The sequence below is a fragment of the Triticum dicoccoides genome, chromosome 1A (assembly GCF_002162155.2).
Source record: "Triticum dicoccoides isolate Atlit2015 ecotype Zavitan chromosome 1A, WEW_v2.0, whole genome shotgun sequence".
Classification (NCBI taxonomy): domain Eukaryota; kingdom Viridiplantae; phylum Streptophyta; class Magnoliopsida; order Poales; family Poaceae; genus Triticum; species Triticum dicoccoides.
This window is the reverse complement of record NC_041380.1, coordinates 491,715,092-491,738,364: the sequence shown is the minus strand read 5'-3', so window position 1 is coordinate 491,738,364 and position 23,273 is coordinate 491,715,092.

The following is a 23,273-nucleotide window of genomic DNA, read 5'->3' as shown; positions in this document are numbered from 1 at the left end:
AGCGCCACCTCGGGGAAACTCAAGGGCTGGTTTTAGTTGTACGGATTGCTTATCCGAGTGGGCCCTGAGAATCAGATATGTGCAGCTCCTATCGGGATTTGTCGGCACATTCGGGCGGTGTTGCTGGACTTGTTTTACCATTGTCGAGGATGTCTTGAAAAACCGGGATGCCGACTCTGATCGGAATGTCTCGGGAGAAGGAATATCCTTCGTTGACCATGAGAGCTTGTGATGCGCTAAGTTGGGACTCCCCTGCAGGGATTTGAACTTTCGAAAGTCGTGCCCGCGGTTATGGGAAGATGGGAATTTGTTAATGTCCGGTTGTAGATAACATGAAACTTAACTTAATTAAAATGAATCAACCGCGTGTGTAACCGTGATGGTCTCTTCTCGGCGGAGTCCGGGAAGTGAACATGGTGTTGGAGTAATGTTTGACGTAGGTTGTTCTAGGATCACTTCTTGATCATAGTTATTCGTCCATGCTTTGCCTTCTCTTCTCGCTCTCTTTTGCGAACAGGTTAGACACCATATATGCTAGTCGCTTGCTGCAGCTCCACATATTACCTTGCCTTACCTATAAGCTTAAATAGTCTTGATCGCGAGGGTGCGAGATTGCTGAGTCCCCGTGACTCACAGTTTACTTCCAAAACCAGATGCAGGGACCGATGATACCGCTCCAGACGATGCACTTGAGCTCAAGTGGGAGTTCGATGAAGAATCTCGCTGTTACTATGTGTCGTTCCCAGATGATCAGTAGTGGTGCCCAGTTGGGGCGATCGGGGACCGTGTCGCATGTGGGGGTTAATCTTTTATTTTGGAATCGTAGTCGGACCATGAGTGTATTGGATGATTGTAATGTTATTCATGTATTTGTGTGACGTGGCGAGTGTAAGACAACTATGTATCCTTTCCCCTTTTATCTATTTACATGGGTTGTTGTGAAGATTACCTTACTTGCGACATTGCTTTCAATGCGGTTATGCCTCTAAGTCGTGCTTCGACACGTAGGAGATATAGCCGCATCGAGGGTGTTACATGCTGGATCAAGTTGGAGGAGACGTCTTCCCAACCGTACGTGTGTTGAACGCGGAGGTGCCGTCCGTTTGGCGCTAGGTCATCGGTGATTTGGATCACGACGAGTACAACTCCATCAACCCCGTTCTCTTGAAAGCTTTCGCTCGCGATCTACAAGGGTATGTAGATGCACTCCCCTCTCCCTCGTTGCTAGATGACTCCATAGATTGATCTTGGTGATGCGTAGAAAATTTGAAAATTCTGCTACGTTCCCCAACAGTGGAATCATGAGCTAGGTCTATGCATAGTTTCTATGCACGAGTAGAACACAAAGCGGTTGTGGGCGTCGATATTGTCAATTTACTTGCCGTTACTAGTCTTATCTTGATTCGGCGGCATCGTGGGATGAAGCGGCCCGGACCGACCTTACACGTATGCTTACGTGAGACTGGTTCCACCGACTGACATGCACTAGTTGCATAAGGTGGCTAGCGGGTGTCAGTCTCTCCCACTTTAGTCGGATCGGATTCGATGAAAAGGATCCTTATGAAGGGTAAATATAAATTGGCATATCACATTGTGGTTTGGCGTAGGTAAGAAACGTTCTTGCTAGAAACCTATAGCAGCCACGTAAAAACTTGCAACAACAATTAGAGGACGTCTAACTTGTTTTTGCAGCATGTGCCGTGTGATGTGATATGGCCAAAAGGATGTGATGAATGATATATGTGATGTATGAGATTGATCATGTTCTTGTAATAGGAATCACGACTTGCATGTCGATGAGTATGACAACCGGCAGGAGCCATAGGAGTTGTCTTAATTTATTTATGACCTGCGTGTCAACATAAATGTCATGTAATTACTTTACTTTATTGCTAAAGCGTTAGCCATAGTAGTAGAAGTTAATAGATGATGAGACAACTTCAAGAAGACACGATGATGGAGATCATGATGATGGAGATCATGGTGTCATGCCGGTGACAACAATGATCATGGAGCCCCGAAGATGGAGATCAAAAGGAGAAAATGATATTGGCCATATCATGTCACTATTTGATTGCATGTGATGGTGATCATGTTTTACATCTTATTTGCTTAGAACGACGGTAGCTTAAATAAGATGATCCCTCGTAATAATTTCAAGAAAGTGTTCCCCCTAACTGTGCACCGTTGCGAAGGTTCGTTGTTTCGAAGCACCATGTGATGATCGGCTGTGATAGATTCTAACGTTCGAATACAACGGGTGTAAGCCAGATTTACACACGCAATACACTTAAGTTGACTTGACGAGCCTAGCATGTACAGACATGGCCTCAGAACACAAAAGACCGAAAGGTCGAGCATGAGTCGTATAGAAGATACAATCAACATGGAGATGTTCACCGATGTTGACTAGTCCATCTCACGTGATGATCGGACGCGGCCTAGTTGACTCGGATCATGTTTCATTTAGATGACTAGAGGGATGTCTATCTGAGTGGGAGTTCATTGAATAATTTGATTAGATGAACTTAATTATCATGAACTTAGTCTAAAATCTTTACTATATGTCTTGTAGATCAAATGGCCCATGTTGTCCTCAACTTCAACGCGTTCCTAGAGAAAATCAAGCTGAAAGATGATGGCAGCAACTATACGGACTGGGTCTGGAACCTGAGGATCATCCTCATAGCTGCCAAGAAAGATTATGTCCTAGAAGCACCGCTAGGTGACGCACCCATCCCAGAGAACCAAGACGTTATGAATGCTTGGCAGTCACGTGTTGATGATTACTCCCTCGTTCAGTGCGGCATGCTTTACAGCTTAGAACCGGGGCTCCAAAAGCATTTTGAGCAACACGGAGCATATGAGATGTTCGAAGAGCTGAAAATGGTTTTCCAAGCTCATGCCCGGGTCGAGAGATATGAAGTCTCCAACAAGTTCTTCAGTTGTAAGATGGAGGAAAATAGTTCTGTCAGTGAGCACATACTCAAAATGTCTGGGTTGCATAATCGCTTCACTCAGCTGGGAGTTAATATCCCGGATGACGCGGTCATTGACAGAATCCTTCAGTCGCTTCCACCGAGCTACAAGAGCTTTGTGATGAACTTCAATATGCAGGGGATGGAAAAGACCATTCCTGAGGTATATTCAATGCTGAAATCAGCGGAGGTGGAAATCAAAAAGGAACATCAAGTGTTGATGGTGAATAAAACCACTAAGTTCAAGAAAGGCAAGGGTAAAAAGAACATCAAGAAGGACGGCAAGGGAGTTGCCGCACCCGGTAAGCAAGCTGCCGGGAAGAAGTTAAAGAATGGACCCAAGCCTGAGACTGGGTGTTTTTATTGCAAGGGAAGTGGTCACTGGAAGCGGAGTGCCCCAAATACTCAGCGGACAAGAAGGCCGGCAACACCAAAGGTATATGTGATATACATGTTATTGATATGTACCTTACCAGTACTCGTAGTAGCTCCTGGGTATTTGATACTGGTGCGGTTGCTCATATTTGTAACTCAAAACAGGAGCTACGGAATAAGTGGAGACTGGCGAAGGACGAGGTGATGATGCGCGTCGGGAATGGTTCCAAGGTCGATGTGATCGCCGTCGGTACGCTACCTCTACATTTACCTACGAGATTAGTTTTAAACCTCAATAATTGTTATTTAGTGCCAGCTTTGAGCATGAACATTGTATCAGGATCTCGTTTAATACGAGATGGCTACTCATTTAAATCCGAGAATAATGGTTGTTCTATTTATATGAGAGATATGTTTTATGGTCATGCCCCGCTGGTCAATGGTTTATTCTTATTTAATCTCGAACATGATGTTACACATATTTATAGTGTGAGTACCAAAAGATGTAAGGTTGATAATGATAGTCCCACATAATTGTGGCACTGCCGCCTTGGTCACATTGGTGTCAAACGCATGAAGAAGCTCCATGCAGATGGACTTTTGGAGTCTCTTGATTATGAATCATTTGACACGTGCGAACCATGCCCCATGGGCAAAATGACCAAGACTTCGTTCTCCGGAACAATGGAGCGAGCAACCAACTTATTGGAAATCATACATACTGATGTGTGCGGTCCAATGAGTGTTGAGGCTCGTGGTGGCTATCGTTATGTTCTCACCCTCACTGATGACTTGAGTAGATATGGGTATGTCTACTTAATGAAACACAAGTCTGAGACCTTTGAAAAGTTCAAAGAATTTTAGAGTGAGGTTGAGAATCAACGTGACAGGAAAATCAAGTTCTTACGATCAAATCATGGGGGAGAATATTTGTGTCACGAATTTGGCGCGCACTTAAGAAAATGTGGAATAGTTTCACAACTCACGCCGCCTGGAACACCTCAACATAATGGTGTGTCCGAACGTCGTAGTTGCAGTCTATTGGATATGGTGCGATCTATGATGTCTCTTACCGATCTACCGCTGTCATTTTGGGGCTATGCTTTAGAGACTGCCGCATTCACTTTAAATAGGGCTCCGTCGAAATCCGTTGAGACGACATCGTATGAATTATGGTTTGGGAAGAAACCTAAGCTATCATTTCTAAAAGTTTGGGGATGTGATGCTTATGTCAAGAAACTTCAACCTGAAAAGCTCGAACCCAAATCGGAAAAATGCATCTTCATAGGATACCCTAAAGAAACTATTGGGTATACCTTCTACCTCAGATCCGAAGGCAAGATCTTTGTTGCAAAGAATGGATCCTTTCTAGAGAAAGAGTTTCTCTCGAAAGAAGTAAGTGGGAGGAAAGTAGAACTTGATGAAGTATTGCTTCTTGAACTGGAGAGTGGCGCAGCTCAGGAAATTGTTCCTGAGGTGCCTACACCGACTAGAGAGGAAGTTAATGATGATGATCATGAAACTTTAGATCAAGTTGCTACTGAACTTTGTAGGTCCACAAGGACACGTTCTGCACCAGAGTGGTACGGCAACCCTGTCTTGGAAATCATGTTGTTAGACAACGGTGAACCTTCGAACTATGAAGAAGCGATGGCGGGCCTAGATTCCGACAAATGGCTGGAAGCCATGAAATCCGAGATAGGATCCGTGTATGAAAACAAAGTATGGACTTTGACTGACTTGCCCGATGGTCGGCGAGCCATAGAAAATAAATGGATCTTTAAGAAGAAGACAGACGTGGATGGTAATGTAACCATCTATAAAGCTCGGCTTGTCGCTAAGGGTTATCGACAAGTTCAAGGGGTTGACTACGATGAGACTTTCTCACCCGTAGCGAAGTTGAAGTCCGTCCAAATCATGTTAGCAATTGCCGCATTCTATGATTATGAGATATGGCAAATGGACGTCAAAACGGCATTCCTTAATGGTTTCCTTAAGGAAGAATTGTATATGATGCATCCGGAAGGTTTTGTCGATCCTAAGAATGTTGACAAGGTGTGCAAGCTCCAACGCTCGATCTATTGGCTGGTGCAAGCTTCTCGGAGTTGGAACATTCGTTTTCATGAGATGATCAAAGCGTTTGGGTTTACGCAGACTTATGGAGAAGCCTGCATTTACAAGAAAGTGAGTGGGAGCTCTGTAGCATTTCTCATATTGTATGTGGATGACATACTGTTGATGGGAAATGATATAGAATTCTTGGAAAGCATAAAGGCCTACTTGAACAAGTGTTTTTCAATGAAGGATCTTGGAGAAGCTGCTTACATATTAGGCATCAAGATCTATAGAGATAGATCGAGACGCCTCAATGGTCTTTCACAGAGTACGTACCTTGACAAGATATTGAAGAAGTTCAATATGGATGAGTCAAAGAAGGGGTCCTTGCCTGTATTGCAAGGTACGAGATTGAGCACGGCTCAATGCCCAACCACGGCAGAAGATAGAGAAAAGATGAGTGTCGTCCCCTATGCCTCGGCCATAGGGTCTATCATGTATGCTTTGTTGTGTACCAGACATGATGTAAACCTTGCCGTAAGTTTGGTAGGAAGGTACCAAAGTAATCCCGGCATGGAACACTGGACAACGGTCAAGAATATCCTGAAGTACCTGAAGAGGACTAAGGATATGTTTCTTGTTTATGGAGGTGATGAAGAGCTCGTCGTAAAGGGTTACGTTGATGCTAGCTTCGACACAGATCTGGATGACTCCAAGTCACAAACCGGATACGTGTATATTTTGAATGCTGGGGCAGTAAGCTGGTGCAGTTGCAAGCAAAGCGTTGTGGCAGGATCTACATGTGAAGCGGAGTACATGGCAGCCTCGGAGGCAGCACAAGAAGCAATCTGGGTGAAGGAGTTCATTACCGACCTAGGAGTCATTCCCAATGCGTCGGGCCCGATGACTCTCTTCTGTGACAACACTGGAGCTATTGCCCTTGCCAAGGAGCCCAGGTTTCACAGGAAGACCAGGCATATCAAGAGTCGCTTCAACTCCATTCGTGAAAGTGTTCAAAATGGAGATATAGATATTTGTGAAGTACATACGGACCTGAATGTGGCAGATCCGTTGAGTAAACCTCTCCCTAGAGCAAAACATGATCAACACCAGGACTCTATGGGTGTTCGATTCATCACAATGTAACTAGACTATTGACTCTAGTGCAAGTGGGAGACTGTTGGAAATCTGCCCTAGAGGCAATAATAAAATGGTTATTATTATATTTCCTTGTACATGATAATTGTCTATTGTTCATGCTATAATTGTGTTATCCAGAAATCGTAATACATGTGTGAATACATAGACCACAACACGTCCCTAGTGAGCCTCTAGTTGACTAGCTCGTTGATCAAAAGATAGTCATGGCTTCCTGACTATGGACATTAGATGTCATTGATAACGGGATCACATCATTAGGAGAATGATGTGATGGACAAGACCCAATCCTAAGCATAGCTCAAAGATCGTGTAGTTCGTTTGCTAGAGCTTTTCCAAATGTCAAGTATCATTTCCTTAGACCATGAGATTGTGCAACTCCCAGATACCGTAGGAGTGCTTTGGTGTGCCAAACGTCACAACGTAACTGGGTGACTATAAAGGTGCACTACGGGTATCTTCGAAAGTGTCTGTTGGGTTGGCATGAATCGAGACTGGGATTTGTCACTCTGTATGACGGAGAGGTATCTCTGGGCCCACTCGGTAATGCATCATCATAATGAGCTCAATGTGACCAAGTGGTTGGTCACGGGATCATGCATTACGGTACGAGTAAAGTGACTTGCCGGTAACGAGATTCAACGGGGTACTGGGATACCGATGATCGACTCTCGGGCAAGTAACGTACCGATTGACAAAGGGAATTGTATACGGGATTGATTGAATCCTCGACATCGTGGTTCATCTGATGAGATCATCGAGGAGCATGTGGGAGCCAACATGGGTATCCAGATCCCGCTATTGGTTATTGACCGGAGAGTCATCTCGGTCATGTCTACGTGTCTCCCGAACCCGTAGGGTCTACACACTTAAGGTTCGGTGACGCTAGGGCTATTGATATATTAGTATACGGTAACCCGAAAGTTGTTTGGAGTCCCGGATGAGATCTCGGATGTCACGAGGAGTTCCGGAATGGCCCGGAGGTGAAGAATTATATATAGGAAGTCAAGTTTCGGCCATCGGGAAAATTTCGGGGGTAATCGGTATTGTACCGGGACCACCGGAAGGGTCCCGGGGGTCCACCGGGTGGGGCCACCTATCCCGGAGGGTCCCATGGGCCTCCCCCTGCGCCTAGGGTTGGAAACCCTAGGGGTGGGGGGCGCCCCACTTGGCTTGGGGGGCACTCCACCCCCCTTGGCCGCTGCCCCCCTTGGAGATCCCATCTCCTAGGGCCGGCGCCCCCTCCTAGGGGTCCTATATATAGTGGGGGGAGGGAGGGCAGGCACACCCTATCCCCTGGTGCCTCCCTCTTCCTCCCGTGACACCTCTCCCTCTCGCTAAGCTTGGCGAAGCCCTGCCGAGATCGCCGTTGCTTCCACCACCACGCCGTCGTGCTGCTGGATCTCCATCAACCTCTCCTTCCCCCTTGCTGGATCAAGTTGGAGGAGACGTCTTCCCAACCGTACGTGTGTTGAACAAGGAGGTGCCATCCGTTCGGCGCTAGGTCATCAGTGATTTGGATCACGACAAGTACGACTCCATCAACCCCGTTCTCTTGAACGCTTCCGCTCGCGATCTACAAGGGTATGTAGATGCACTCCCCTCTCCCTCATTGCTAGATGACTCCATAGATTGATCTTGGTGATGCGTAGAAAATTTTAAAATTCTGCTATGTTCCCCAACATAAAGAGACTTGCCGGTAACGAGATTGCACTAGGTATGAGGATACCGACAATCGAATCTCGGGCAAGTAACATACCGATGACAAAGGGAATAACGTAAGTTGTTATGCAGTTTGACCGATAAAGATCTTCGTAGAATATGTAGGAGCCAATATGAGCATCTAGGTTCTGCTATTGGTTATTAACCCGATATGTGTCTCGGTCATGTCTACATAGTTCTCGAACCTGTAGGGTCCGCACACTTAACGTTCAATGATGATTTGTATTATGATTTATGTGTTTTGGTGACCAAAGTTTGTTCTGAGTCCCGGATGAGATCACGTACATGACGAGGAGTCTCAAAGTGGTCGAGAGGTAAAGATTCATATATTGGATGGTTATATTCGGACATCGGAATGGTTCCGAGTGATTCGGGTATTTTATCGGAGTACCGAGGGGTTACCGGAACCTCCCGAGGGAAATCATGGGCCTCATGGGCCATGGGAGAGAAGAGGGGACAACCCACAAAGGGGAGCCCCTCCCCCCCCCCTCCCCGCCAAGGGGAGTCCGAATAGGAACGGGAGGGGGCGCGGCCCCCCTTTCCCTCTTCCTCTCCTTTCCTTCCCTCTTTCCCCCTCCGTTAGAAGGAAAAGGTGGGGGCCGAATCCTACTTGGACTAGGAGTCCAAGTAGGACTCCCCCCTTGGCGCGCCCCCCTTTGGCCGGCCACCTCCTCCTCCCCCTTTATATACGGGGGCAGGGGGCACCCCAAAAGCACACCAAAATTTCTCTTAGCCATGTGCGGTGCCCCCCTCCACAGTTTACTCCTCCGGTCATAGCGTCGTAGTTCTTAGGCGAAGCCCTGCGCAGATCACATCACCATCATCGTCACCATGTCGTTGTGCTGTCGGAACTCTCCCCCAACCCTCTACTAGATCAAGATCTCGAGGGACGTCATCGTGCTGAACGTGTGCTGAACACGGAGGTGCCGTACGTTCAGTACTTGGATTGGTTGGATCATGAAGACGTTTGACTACATCAACCGCGTTAACCTAACACTTCCGATTTCGGTCTACGAGGGTAGGTGGACACACTCTCCCTGTCTCATTGCTATGCATCTACTAGATAGATCTTGCGTGGTCGTAGGAATTTTTTTTGAAATTGCATGCTACGTTCCCCAACGCCTCTAACATTATTAGTCATTCTAAACAACAAGTCACTCAATTGAGCAATCATATCAGAATTTTGTTTCAATTGTTTCATAACATTCGCATTCAAGTGATCTTGTTTTCTAATGTAGTTGTCCAATTCATGCAAACATTGACTAGGGTGTTTGTTGTAAGGGGTGTCACCTTTATCGAACTTTAATAAGGAATTTACCTCTACCACATGTGGTGGTGGTGGTGGTGTGTCAAGACCATGTATTTCTTCAATAGGTGGTAAATTTTTGACATCCTCAGCTTTGATACCTTTTTCCTTTATGCATTTCTTTGCTTCTTGCATATCTTCAGGACTGAGAAATAATATACCCCTCTTCTATGGAGTGGGTTTAGGTGGTGGTTCAGGAAGTGTCCATTCATCATAATTCTTAAATATATAATTCAATAGTTCCTCAGCTTGTTCAATGGTTCATTCCCTGAAAACACAACCAGCACAACTATCTAGGAAGTCCCTAGAAGCATCGGTTAGTCCATTATAGAAGATATCAAGTATTTTATTTTTCTTAAGAGGATGATCAGGCAAAACACTAAGTAATTGTAGAAGCCGCCCCCAAGCTTGTGGGAGACTCTTTTCTTAAATTTGCACAAAGTTAAATATTTCCTGTAAGGCAGCTTGTTTCTTATGAGCAGGAAAATATTTTTTAGAGAACTACTAAATCATATCCTGGGGACTACACACACAACCAGGAAAAAGAGTATTATACCAAGTCTTAGCATCATCCATTAAAGAGAAAGGAAATAACTTAAGAATATAGTAATAACGGATTTTTTTCATCATGAGCAAATAGGGTGGCTATATCATTTAACTTAGTAAGATGTGCCACAACAGTTTCAGTTTCATAGCCATGGAAAGGATCAGATTCAACTAGAGTAATTATCTTTGGGTCGACGGATAAATCATAAACCTTGTAAGTCATAAAGATAGGTGAAGTAGCAAACTTAGGATCATATTGCATTCTCACATTCAAGGACTTATCTTTCAACTTGACTAGTAATTTCTTGAGATCATCTCTATCCTTACAAGCAAGAAAGTCTCTAGCTACTTCTCCATCAATAACATAGTCATCAGATATTTCAGGCAATTCATATCTAGGAGCACTAGTTCCAATAGGTGAATCATAGTTTTCAGTTTCAAAGACTTCATCAGTTTCAGTAAATTCATCACTTTCAGCATTCTCAATATTTTTGGCTCTAGCAAGTTGTTCATCAAGAAATTCACATAGTGGCACAATCTTATCAACCAGGGTACTAGCATCATCATAAGCATCATTCATGGCAGAAGTAGCAACATCTATTACTTGTGATATATAAGGATTAATAGCATGTGGAGGTGTTGCAAGCTTACTCAAAACAGAAGGTGAATCAAGTGCAGAGCAAGATGGCAGTTCCTTACCTCCCCTCATCTTAGAGGGAACGATCTTGGTTCTGGTATCTTTCAAATTCTTAATAGTGATAGATAAATATAAATCGCAAGTGTTGGTATGTAGATATGCTCCCCGGCAATGGCGCCAGAAAAAGGTCTTGATAACGCATAAGTATATGGGATCACAACAGTTTTTGAGGGTAGAGTATTCAACATAAATTTATAGATTAGACACAAGGGGAGCCAAAGAATATTCGTATATTAGCAGTTGAGTTATGAATTCAACCACACATGGAGATTTAATATATGTAGCAAAGTGACCAGTAGCACAGTAGTATGATAGTTTTGATAGTAGTGGTTACAGTAATAGCAATGGTAACAATGGTAGCAATAATTTTGTAGAGGTTGTAAAAGTAGTCGCTACAGTAGTAACTTAGCAAGAAAATATGTGAAAAACTCATAGGCACTGGATCGATGGATTTGTTGGATGATATTCACCATATAACAGTCATAACCTAGGGCGATACAAAACTAGCTCCGATTCATAAATATAATGTAGGCATGTATTCCGTAAATATTCATACATGCTTATGGAAAAGAACTTGCCTGACATCTTTTGCCCTACCCACCCGTGGTAGCGGGGTCCATAAGGAAACTAAGGGATATTAAGGCCTCCTTTTAATAGAGAACCGGAACAAAGCATTAACACATAGTGAATACATGAACTCCTCAAACTATGGTAATCACCGAAAAGAATCCCAATTATTGTCACATTTGGGTATGCGAATCATAACACATAGCAGGTGCATATAACTTGAAAGTTCGGGTCACAAACATAGATATAATGGTGAACACATATACGGTTCAGATATGAATTCATGGCGCTCGGGCCCTAGTGACAAGCATTAAGCATAGCAAAGTCATAGCAACACCAATCTTAGATAGTGGATACTAGGGATCAAAACCCTAACAAAACTAACTTGATTACATGATGAATCCCATCCAACCCCTCGCCATCCAGCAAGCCTAATTACTCACTCCCGGTAGGGAGCATCATGGAATTGGTGATGAAGGAGGGTTGGTGATGATGAAGACCGATGATTCCCCTCTCCGGAGCCCCGAACGGGCTCAAGATCTAGCCTCCCGATGAAGAACACGAGGTAGTGGCGGCTCCGTATCATGAAACACGATGAAACTTCCTCTCCTATTTTTTCTCCAAAAATAGAATTTTATAGAGTTGGAATTAGGGTCAGAGGGAACTCTGATGACCCACAAGTATATGGGATCAATCGTAGTCCTTTCGATAAGTAAGAGGGTCGAACCCAACGAGGAGCAGAAGGAAATGACAAGTGGTTTTCACTTTTCAGAAAGGTATTCTCTGCAAGCACTGAAAATTTAAGTAACGAGTAGTTTGATAGCAAGATAATTTGTAACGAGCAAGTAACGATAGTAGTAACAAAGGTGCAGCAAGGCAGACCAATCCTTTTGAGGCAAAGGACATGCCAAAACGGTCTCTTATGATAAGCAAAGCGTTCTTGAGGGTACACAGGAATTTCATCTAGTCACTTTCATCATGTTGGTTTGATTTGTGTTCGCTACTTTGATAATTTGATATGTGAGTGGACCGGTGCTTAGGTGTTGTTCTTACTTGAACAAACCTCCTACTTATGATTAACCCCCTCACATGCATCCGCAACTACGAGAAAAGTAAGAATTAATTCTAACCATATTATTAAACTTTTGGATCCAAATCAGTCCCTTAGGGAATAGCGCATAAACTAGGGTTTAAGCTTCTGTCACTCTCGCAACCCATCATCTAATAACTACTCCACAGTGCATTCCTTTAGGCCCAAATATGGTGAAGTGTCATGTAGTCTATGTTCACATGACACCACTAAGGGAATCACAACATACATACCATCAAAATATCGAACACATATAAAATTCACATGATTAGTTGCAACAAAATTTCTCCGGTGACCTCAAGAACAAAAGTAACTACTCACAAATGATAATCATGCTCAAGATCAGAGGGGTATTAAATAGCATATTGGATCTGAACATATAATCTTCCACCAAATAAACCATATAGTAATCAACTACAAGATGTAATCAACACTACTAGTCACCCACAAGTACCAATCTATAGTTCTGGTACAAAGATTGAACTCAAGAGATGAACTAGGGTTTGAGAGGAGATGGTGTTGTTGAATATGTTCACAGAGAATGCCCTCTCAAAGATGGGAGAGTTGTTGGTGATGATAATGATGATTTCCCCCTCCGGGAGGGAAGTTCCTCCGGCGGAATCGCTCCGCCGGAGGGCAAAAGTGCTGCTGCCCAAGTTCCGCCTCGAGACGGCGGCGCTTCGTCCTTAAAGTCCTCTCCTTCTTTTTTTTCTAGGTCAAAATGACTTATATACCAGAAGAGGGGCACCGGAGGTGGGCCGAGGAGGGCACAACCCACCAGGGTGCGTGGGCTCCATGGCGCGCCCAAGTGGGTTGTGCCCACCTAGTGGGCCCCCTATGGTACTTATTGGCTCCAATATTTCTTATGTATTCCATCAAAAATCCCTATAAAGTTTCAGCAAATTTGGAGTTGTGCAGAATAGGTAGCCTGATGTAGCTTTTTCAGGTCCAGAATTCCAGCTGTCTGTATTCTCCCTCTTTGTGTGTACCTTGCATACTATGACAGAAAAGGCAGTAGAAATACTCCAAAAATCATTATTATACATAAAAACAATATAAATAACAGTAGGTAAACATAATGCAAAATGGACGTATCAACCTCATGGGCCCCACTATCCACCAGGGCGCGCCAGAGGGGGTGGTGTGCCCTGGTGCCTTGTGGGCAGCTGGGGGCCCCCTCCAGTGGGTCTTGGTTCCACTAATTTCTACTTATTCCATAATAATTCTCCAAAAGGTTCCGTCCAATTACGAGAACTTATATTTCTGCACAAAAACAACATCATGGTAGTTCTGCTAAAAACAGCGTCAGTCCGGGTTAGTTACATTCAAATCATGCAAATTAGAGTCCAAAACAAGAGCAAACGTATTTGGAAAATTAGATACGATGGAGACATATCAAGCCTCTGTATCCATGAAAACTCAATCGGGACACGTTTTGGCACCCTGTCAGAGGGGGAAATCATCACCGGAGGCCATCTTCATCATCCTGACGGTCTCCATGACGAAGAGGGAGTAGTTCACCCTCGGTGCTGAGGGTTTGTACTAGTAGCTACGTGTTTGATCTCGCTCTCTCTTGTGTTCTTGATTTGGTATGATCTTTATGTACCGCGAGCTTTGTTAATTAGTTGGATCATATGGTGTTTTTCCCTCTCTATCTTGTTGCGATGAATTGAGTTTTTATCTTTGAGGTTTCACTATTCTCGGATTGACTACTTTGTTGGATTTGAGAACACTTGATGTATGTCTTGCATATGAATACCCGTGGTGACAATGGGGTATTATATTGATTCACTTGATGCATGTTTTTGGCACTCAACTCGCGGATTCCCGAGGTGACATTGGGGTAATCTATGCATAGGGTTTGATGCATGTTTTCGTCCTACTTTCTCTGGTAGAAATCTTTGGCACACTTTGAAGTCCTTTGTGTTGGATTGAATATTTTGAATCTAAAGTTGTTTGATGCATATTGCATAATCTACTCACGTATACTTGTGGTGACATTAGAGTATCTAGGTGACATTAGAGTTGGTTGATGTGTATCTTATGGTGTTATTTTAGTACGAACTCTAGGGCTATTTTTTGACACTTTCAGGAATGACTCAATAGATTGATCGGAAAGGATAACTTTGAGGTGGTTTCGCACCCTACAAACAATTTCATCTTATGTTCTCCACTATATAAGAACTTTGGAGTGATTCTTTGTCGCACGTCAAGGGATTGTTATATGATTCAATTATGTTTGCATTGTTGAGACATTGCACTAGTGAAAGTATGAACCCTAGGCCTTGTTTTCAAGCATTGCAATAGCGTTTGTGCTCACTTTTGTCATATATTACCTTGTTGTTTTTATATTTTTAGATTATATAAACCTATATCTACTATCCATATTATAGTTGTACCACCATCTCTTCGCCGAACTAGTGCACCTATAGAATTTACCATTTTATTGGGTGTGTTGGGGACACAGGAGATTTCTTGTATTTGATTGCAGAGTTGTTTGAGAGAGACGATCTTCATCCTACTCCTCCCATGGATTGATAAACCTTATGTCATCCACTTGAGGGAAATTTTCTACTAACCAACAAAACTCTGAGCTTGGAGGCCCAACAGAGTCTACAAGAAGTAAAGTTGCATAGTAGACATCAGAGCATGTTCTCAATTTCAAGGGGTCGGTCAAGGGTCATCGAATTCTCAATCGCAACAGGGCACACGGCCATTTGACATTGATGGATGACTACTTTGCACCTGAAGCCCTCTTCACTGACAATTTTCTGCAGCGCTTTCAAATGGGAAAAAATGTCTTCGGTCGTCTCTATCGTTGAGGGAGTCTTGGATTAGGGGGTGTCCGGATAGCCGAACTATAACCTTTGGCTGGACTGTTGGATTATGAAGATACAAGATTAAAGACTTCGTCCCGTGTCCGGATGGGACTTTCCTTGGCATGGAAGGCAAGCTTGGCAATATGGATATGTAGATCTCCTCCCATTGTAACCGACTTTGTGTAACCCTAGCCCTCTCCGGTGTCTATATAAACCAGAGGGTTTTAGTCCATAGGACGAATAGACAATCATACCATAGGCTAGCTTCTATGGTTTAGCCTCTCTGATCTCGTGGTAGATCTACTCTTGTACTACCCATATCATCAATATTAATCAAGTAGGACATAGGGTTTTACCTCCATCAAGAGGGCCCGAACCTAGGTAAAACATCGTGTCCCTTGCCTCCTGTTACCATCCGGCCTAGACGCACAGTTCGGGACCCCCTACCCGAGATCCACCGGTTTTGACACCGACATTGGTGCTTTCATTGAGAGTTCCGTTGTGTCGTCGCCATCAAGAAGGATGCCTCATCTCGTCTTTAAAGACGGCGCCGTTAAGGGAGCTTTGGCTGTCGACCAAACTCTCCGGCTAGGTGGTTTTCTTATGACCGCCTGTTCGGCCACTGCGCCGACGATGACTTCTCGGGTCATCGAAAGCAACCTTCACGTCAACTCGGAACTCATCGAGCAGTTACATCCAATGGAGCTCTCTTCCCTAAACGAGCTCTTGGATCGCATCGCCGCTGTGGGAGTCACTACAAACTACGATCAGATTGGGCTTAAACCCAATCTAAGAGAGATCAACTCTCCTAGGTCACCCATCACGTTGCAGTGGCGGAGGAATAATGCGGCGACCCCTCATCTATCTTAAGGACTAGCTATGTCCGAATTCCCGATCCCTCCAAGCCGGATATCCGCGGAGGGGAGGACGTCACTCAAGACATGAACCTAGAGTCAGGCAGCGGGCTAGACTCATTGGAAAACATCCAAGAATCCAAACTTCCGAGTTCAGAAACTCCTTGGCCCTTGAGTCTCAGATTGGGTGAGGTTTCGTATTCAATTCCACCCACCCACCCAAACATAAGCGATCTATCCCAAATTAGGCAAGAGCCCGAAGAAATAGTACACCATTACTGGGCCAGATTCCTCCTGGTCATTAACCGGATAAAGGACTGCCGCGAGGAAGACGCAATTTCATTCTTCTGCAATAATTACACGGACAAGGGAATCCTCAATGCCATAAGTCGCCGCGAAATTACACGCTTTGTCGACTTGGCGTCCATAGTACGAAAGTACTGTGTGATGGAAAGCGCCTGGAAAACCGAAATAAAATTTTGGGATAATCCGGCACTAAATACGAACCCAGTCTGAAATAAAAGGGTGCATTATCGCCAGACACCCAACACCAAAAGGCAAAAAACCTCTACAGGGCATGGAACCGTACTCGAGGGATGGCTCAATGGACCCTGTAAAATTCACAGTGGAGAGGGCGCCACACCAACTCATAGCCTTAGCGCATGTTGGATACTCCGGCAGGTGGCGAAGATCTTCTAACCCTAGAAGCCACAGAGCACCAGCCCAGGGATACCAGTACGGTATTAACAGTCTTCGAGACTTTTGCGTCAAATAATATGCGAAAATGAACACTCCGCAGCCTTGCCGAAGTCTACCACGTGGCAACAATAAACTCATGGAGTGACACGGCTATTACTTTTAATGCCAGTGACGAACCTAAATTCCGAACAGCCCGAGCACCAGCCGCATTGGTCCTCAGTCCAATAGTGGACGGCTTTCGACTCACCAAGGTACTAATGGACGGTGGCAGCGGATTGAACCTCATTTGTGAGGAAACCCTTCGAAAAATGGAAATAGACTGGAACCGCATCGAGCGAAGCAGCACAACCTTTAGAGGAATAATCCCCAGTCAGGAAGCGCGCTGTACAGGAAAAATCACACTAGATGTGGTGTTCGGCACGCCGGATAATTACAGGTCCGAAGAGGTCACGTTCCAAGTGGCCCCGTTCAGTAGCGGATACCACACTTTATTAGGGCGGGAGGCGTTTACAATCTTCCAAGCCATACCCCATTACGGGTACATGAAGCTTAAAATGCCCAGGCCCAACGGAATCATCACTCTTGCTAGTGATCCGGACATAGCACTCCGCGCCGAAAATAAGACAGCCGCACTGGCCCTCGAGGCACTATCCGAAGCCCTAGCGGCCGAGGAACTGACTGCGCTGCGCTCCACGGTAAACAGGGACGACGTGATACTCGATAAAAGATCCAAGTCCACCTCCTTTAAACCGGTGGACAAAATAGTCAAAATCCAAATCCATCCAACGGACCCTACAAAAACAGCTTCCATCGGGGTATAATTAAACCCTGATGTCGAGCCGCACTATGAGAGTTCCTACGCGAGAACTAGGACATTTTTGCCTGGCACCCTTCAGACATGCCAGGAATACCACGCAGGCTGGCCGAGCACAGCCTAAATATCCTAAAAGGATTCAAGGCAGTCAAGCAGTCTCTTCGGTGTTTCTCCGAACCTAAGATACAAGCCATGGGAGAAGAAGTAGCCAAGCTATTGGAGGCCGGATTCATCAGAGATATAAAACATCCGGACTGGCTAGCAAACCTGGTGATGGTACCAAAGAAGGATAAATCCTGGCGCTTGTGTGTCAATTTTAAGGACCTCAACAAGGCCTGCCCAAAGGATCCCTTCCCCCTCCCCCGCATCGATCAAATCATCGACGCTACCGCAGGACACGATTCATTGTGTTTCCTCGACGCATACTCCGGCTACCATCAAATTAAGATGGCAGAGCCAGACCAAGCCGCAACGGCATTCATCACACCGTACGGCCCATTCTGCTTCAACACAATGCCCTTCAGGCTCAAAAACGCCGGCGCAACATATTAGCGCATGTGAGGGAGTCCTGGATTAGGGGGTGTCCGGATGGCCGGACTATACCTTCAGGCGGACTCCTGGACTATGAAGATACAAAATTGAAGACTTCGTCCCGTGTCCGGAAGGGGCTTTCCTTGGCGTGGAAGGCAAGCTTGGTGATACGGATATGTAGATCTCCTACCATTGCAACCGACTTTGTGTAACCCTAACCCTCTCTGATGTCTATATAAACCGGAGGGTTTTAGTCCGTAGGACAAGATAGAGAACAACAATCATACCATAGGCTAGCTTCTAGGGTTTAGCCTCTCCGATCTCGTGGTAGATCTACTCTTGTACTACCCATATCATCAATATTAATCAAGCAGGACGTAGGGTTTTACCTCCATCCGGCCTAGACGCACAATTCAGGACCCCCTACCCGAGATCCGCCGGTTTTGACACCGACATTGGTGCTTTCATTGAGAGTTCCTCTGTGTCATCGCCGTTAGGCTTGATGGCTCCTACGATCATCAACAGCGATGCAGTCCAGGGTGAGACTTTTCGCCCCGGACAGATCTTCGTCTTCAGCGGCTTCGCACTGCAGGCCAATTCACTTGGCCATCTAGAGCAGATCGAAAGCAATGCCCCTGGCCGTCAGGTCAGATTTGGAAGTTTAAACTACACAATTGACATCAGCGGGGACTTGATCTTCAACGGATTCGAGCCACTGCCGAGCGCGCCGCACTGTCACGACGAGCATGATCTAGCTCTGCCGCCGAACAGTGCCCTGGAGGCCGCATCCGCATCGGCTTCGACCCTTAATTCGGAGCCAACTACGCCGATCGAGGATGGGTGGTTGGATGCCGCCTCGGGGGCTGCGATACCAACAGCGATCGAGCCGGACACCAGCCCCGCACTCCGCGAGAATCATAACTCCAAGGAGCCGGACTCCGAACCCTCCGCGCCCCTGCCGATCGAATCCGATTGGGCGCCGATCATGGAGTTTACTGCCGCGGACATCTTTCAGCACTCGCCTTTCGGCGATATTCTGAAGACACTAAAGTCTCTCTCTTTATCAGGAGAGCCCTGGCCAGACTACGGTCGGCAAGGTTGGGATACGGACGATGAAGAAATTCAAAGCCCACCCACCACCAACTTGTAGCCACTGTCGACGATTTAACCGACATGCTCGACTTTGACTCCGAAGATATCGACGGTATGGACGCCGATGAAGGAGACGATGAAGAACCAGCGCCTATTGGGCCCTGGAAAGCCACCTCGTCATATGACGTATACATGGTGGACGCACCAAAAGATGACGACGAGGAGAGGAAGGACGCACCGAAGGCTTGTTCCCTCGAGAAGCAGTCAAAGCGGCGACGCAAGCGCCGCCCCAAATCCTGCCTCGACAGAAATAACGATCACATAGACCTAGAGCTGGAGCAGGGCGAACCGCTGCCAGACAACGGCAATCCGGATAATCAAACCGAACAAACAAATTCTATCAAAGATAATGGTCCGGACGACATAACGCCGGATAGGCACCCGGAGCAGCAGAATGCCCGTAAAAGAATTGTTGCCACCGCAAGGAGTCTTAAAAAGCAGAAGCAAAGGCTCAAGGCTGCGCAAGACACACTCCAAATCAAATGGAGTAAAATACTCAACACAGCAGCGAGGTACGGCGACAATCGCCCCTCCAAGAGCTACCCAAAGCGGAAGCTGCTACCTGAATTCGATGAGGAGGCCTCAGACCCCCCACAACCAAACATAAAAGCAGCCACCTGGCCGGATAGACGACCCTTCTGCCAACACAGAGCGGCATACAACGCCACTCACAATACAACACGCGACCCATGCGAGGGCGCACACCCAAAGGACGGCGCAACAAGATCCATCTATGGACCACGCAAGCGCGCCCCAGCATACAATGCAACACAACAAACATCCAAACAACGCGGTACACCCAGCTACAGGGGTGCCGCACACCCCCTATGTTTCACCGATGAGGTGCTGGACCATGAATTTCCAGAGGGATTCAAACCCGTAAACATAGAGACATACGACGGAACAACAGTCCCTGGGGTCTGGATTGAGGACTAAATCCTTCATATCCATATGGCTCGAGAAGATGATCTCCACGCCATCAAGTACTTACCCCTCAAGCTCAAAGGGCCAGCTCGTCACTGGCTTAAAAGCCTCCCCGAAAGCTCCATTGGAAGTTGGGAAGAGCTTGAAGACGCCTTTCGGGCAAATTTTCAAGGGACTTATGTCCGACCTACGGATGCGGACGATTTGAGTCATATAACTCAACAACCCGGAGAGTCAGCCCGAAAGCTTTGGAACAGGTTTCTTACTAAAAAGAACCAGATTGTCAACTGTCCGGACGCCAAAGCCTTGGCAGCTTTTAAGCATAGCGTCCGTGACGAATGGCTCGCTAGATACCTCGGCCAAAATAAGCCGAGAACGATGGCCGCATTAACAAGCCTCATGACCCGCTTTTGCGCGGGTGAGGACAGCTGGTTAGCCAGATGCAGCACCAGCGACCCCAGTACATCCGAAGTCAGAGATGGAAACGGGAAATCACGGTGCAACAGCAATAACAAACGCCGGAATAAAGAAGGCAGCACGAAGGGCACGACAGTAAACGCCGGATTCAAAAGCTCTCGGCCAGGTCAGCAAAAGCCGCCCTCTAAAGGCACCAGGGATGAACTGTTCAGCCTCAACAAAATTCTGGACCAAGTATGTCAGATCCATAGTACCCCTGGTAAACCTGCTAATCATACCCACAGAGAATGTTGGGTCTTCAAGCAGTCCGACAAGCTCAACGCCGTAGACAAGGGGGAGGATACACCAAGTGCAGACGAGGACGAGCCTCCCAAGAAAGACACTGGGGAACAAAAGAAATTTCCACCAGAAGTCAAAACAGTAAACGTGTTACACGTGATCAAGGGAAAAAACAACGCGGCACTCCCAGGAAAATATACCCAAGTGCCTGTCACCGCGAAGTCCTGCCATTGGTCGTCTCAACCGATCACTTTCGACCATCGCGATTACTCAGCAAGTATCCAACGCGCAGGAGGGGCTGCCCAGGTATTAGATCCAGTAATTGGCGGATATCACTTCACACGAGTCTTGATGGACGGTGGCAGCAATCTAAACCTAATATATCAGGATACAATCCGCGGGATGGGGTTAGACCCAACAAAAATTCGCCATAGAAATACTACCTTTAAAGGAGTAACGCCACGCCCAGGGGCTCGTTGTACGGGCTCCCTCCTACTACAAGTTATATTCGGCTCCCCCGATAACTTCCGTCATGAGCATTTAACCCTCCACATCGCTCTGTTCCAAAGTGGCTATCAAGCACTGCTCGGACGCGAAGCTTTCGCTCGCTTTAATGCAATACCAGACTATGCCTCCCTCACACTCAAGATGCCTGGTCCATGTGGCATCATTTCAGTGAACGGAAATATCAAGCGATCTCTACGCGCCAAAGAGAGTGCGGCTGCCCTGGCAGCCGCACACTAAAGGCGCCCGGACCAGGGAAAGCATCCAATAGGTCATCAAGACCTCAGACACAACTAATCAAGTCTGGTGCCGCTATTTATACCGAATAAGTGGTCACACCCCTATTTGTCAATACAAGGGACTCAACGCGCGCAGACAAGTGGCAATTTTTTCTCATCTTGAATTATACATGGTTTCTTTAAAAACTATCTTTTTGCACGACAAATTTTTCACCTAAATTCCTCTCTTTTACAGACGATCATCGTGCTATACCCGTCCAGGATATGGCACAACGGAGACACAGGCGCAGACGTGCAGCAGGGATCTGCTCCAAGGATTCTTTTTAGATTAAGACCCTGCGTAAACCTTTTTTACTGTCTCTTGTTCATAAATATCCACCGTTGAGAAGGATGCTGATGTCTTGTCATGTGGCCACGCCAGAACAATGCACGTACCTGGACACAAGGGGCTTCTTACAAAGGCCATTATTCAGGCCCGGCTTATACCACAAAGATTGAATACCTTAGGGAGTGTTCGGCGTCGCGAGTTTGGCCTAATATGCATCAGCTCCGAATCATTGTCTTTGGTCAAATGTTGGGTTTGCCCGGCTCCTGTGTTTTGGTGCCTTACGTTCCGCTTTACCGGCTAAGGTAGCACCAGGAGAACTACTGCGATTATGCCCTGGTTCATCCGGACAAGCACCTCAGTAGAGAAAGCCGAAAACTGACTGTCATGATATAGCGTGAGACTGGTCAACCACTCGATGACCTGTTGGAATGTTAGAATTCCCCCGCCTTAACGAAGGGCCGTTTTCCGGCCAGGCATGTACGCACCCCGGGATCGGGAGAGTGCGGAGCCACCAGGGGCTATCTAGTAGCCCCACTGTCAAACTCCTATGGCTAAGTGAAAGTGCTAAAGCATTATAGTCCGGTTGCCTTGCTTGCTCCGCTATCACCTCCTTAATAGGACCAAGACGTTGGGTTAAGTGTGAACGCGTGTTTTTTGCGAGCACCTCCGCATTATATGCGTGGGGGTTGAAGCCGACGGCTGCAATCTTTCAGGTTATACACATGTATACATAAACGGCCGCCCAGGAGGCATCATATTACTTTCAGGCAAAAGTATAAAAATAGCCTTATAAAAATTTATAAAAGCATTTCGCTTACAATGAGATTAAATATCACTCAAACATAATATTTTTTGAGCACTGGGTCTCTATCAAACGAGCACCCTCAAGAACTTCTTCAAAGTAGTGCTCAGCAGCCATTCGGCCTATGGCCGAATCCCGCGCTGCAATAGTGGTAGCATCCATCTCCGCCCAGTATGCTTTAACACGGGCAAAGGCCACCCGTGAGCCCTCTATGCACGCCGACCTCTTCATCGCATCAATGTGCGGCACCACGTCAAGGAGCTGCTGCACCAAGCTGAAATAGCTGTTCGGTTTTGGCCTTTCCGGCCATAGGTGATCCACAACAAACCTCATTGTGAGTCCAGACAACCTATTCAGTTCGGCCCATTCGGCTAATTGGTCAGTCAATGAAAGCGGACGCTCGGGAGAATGGAATTT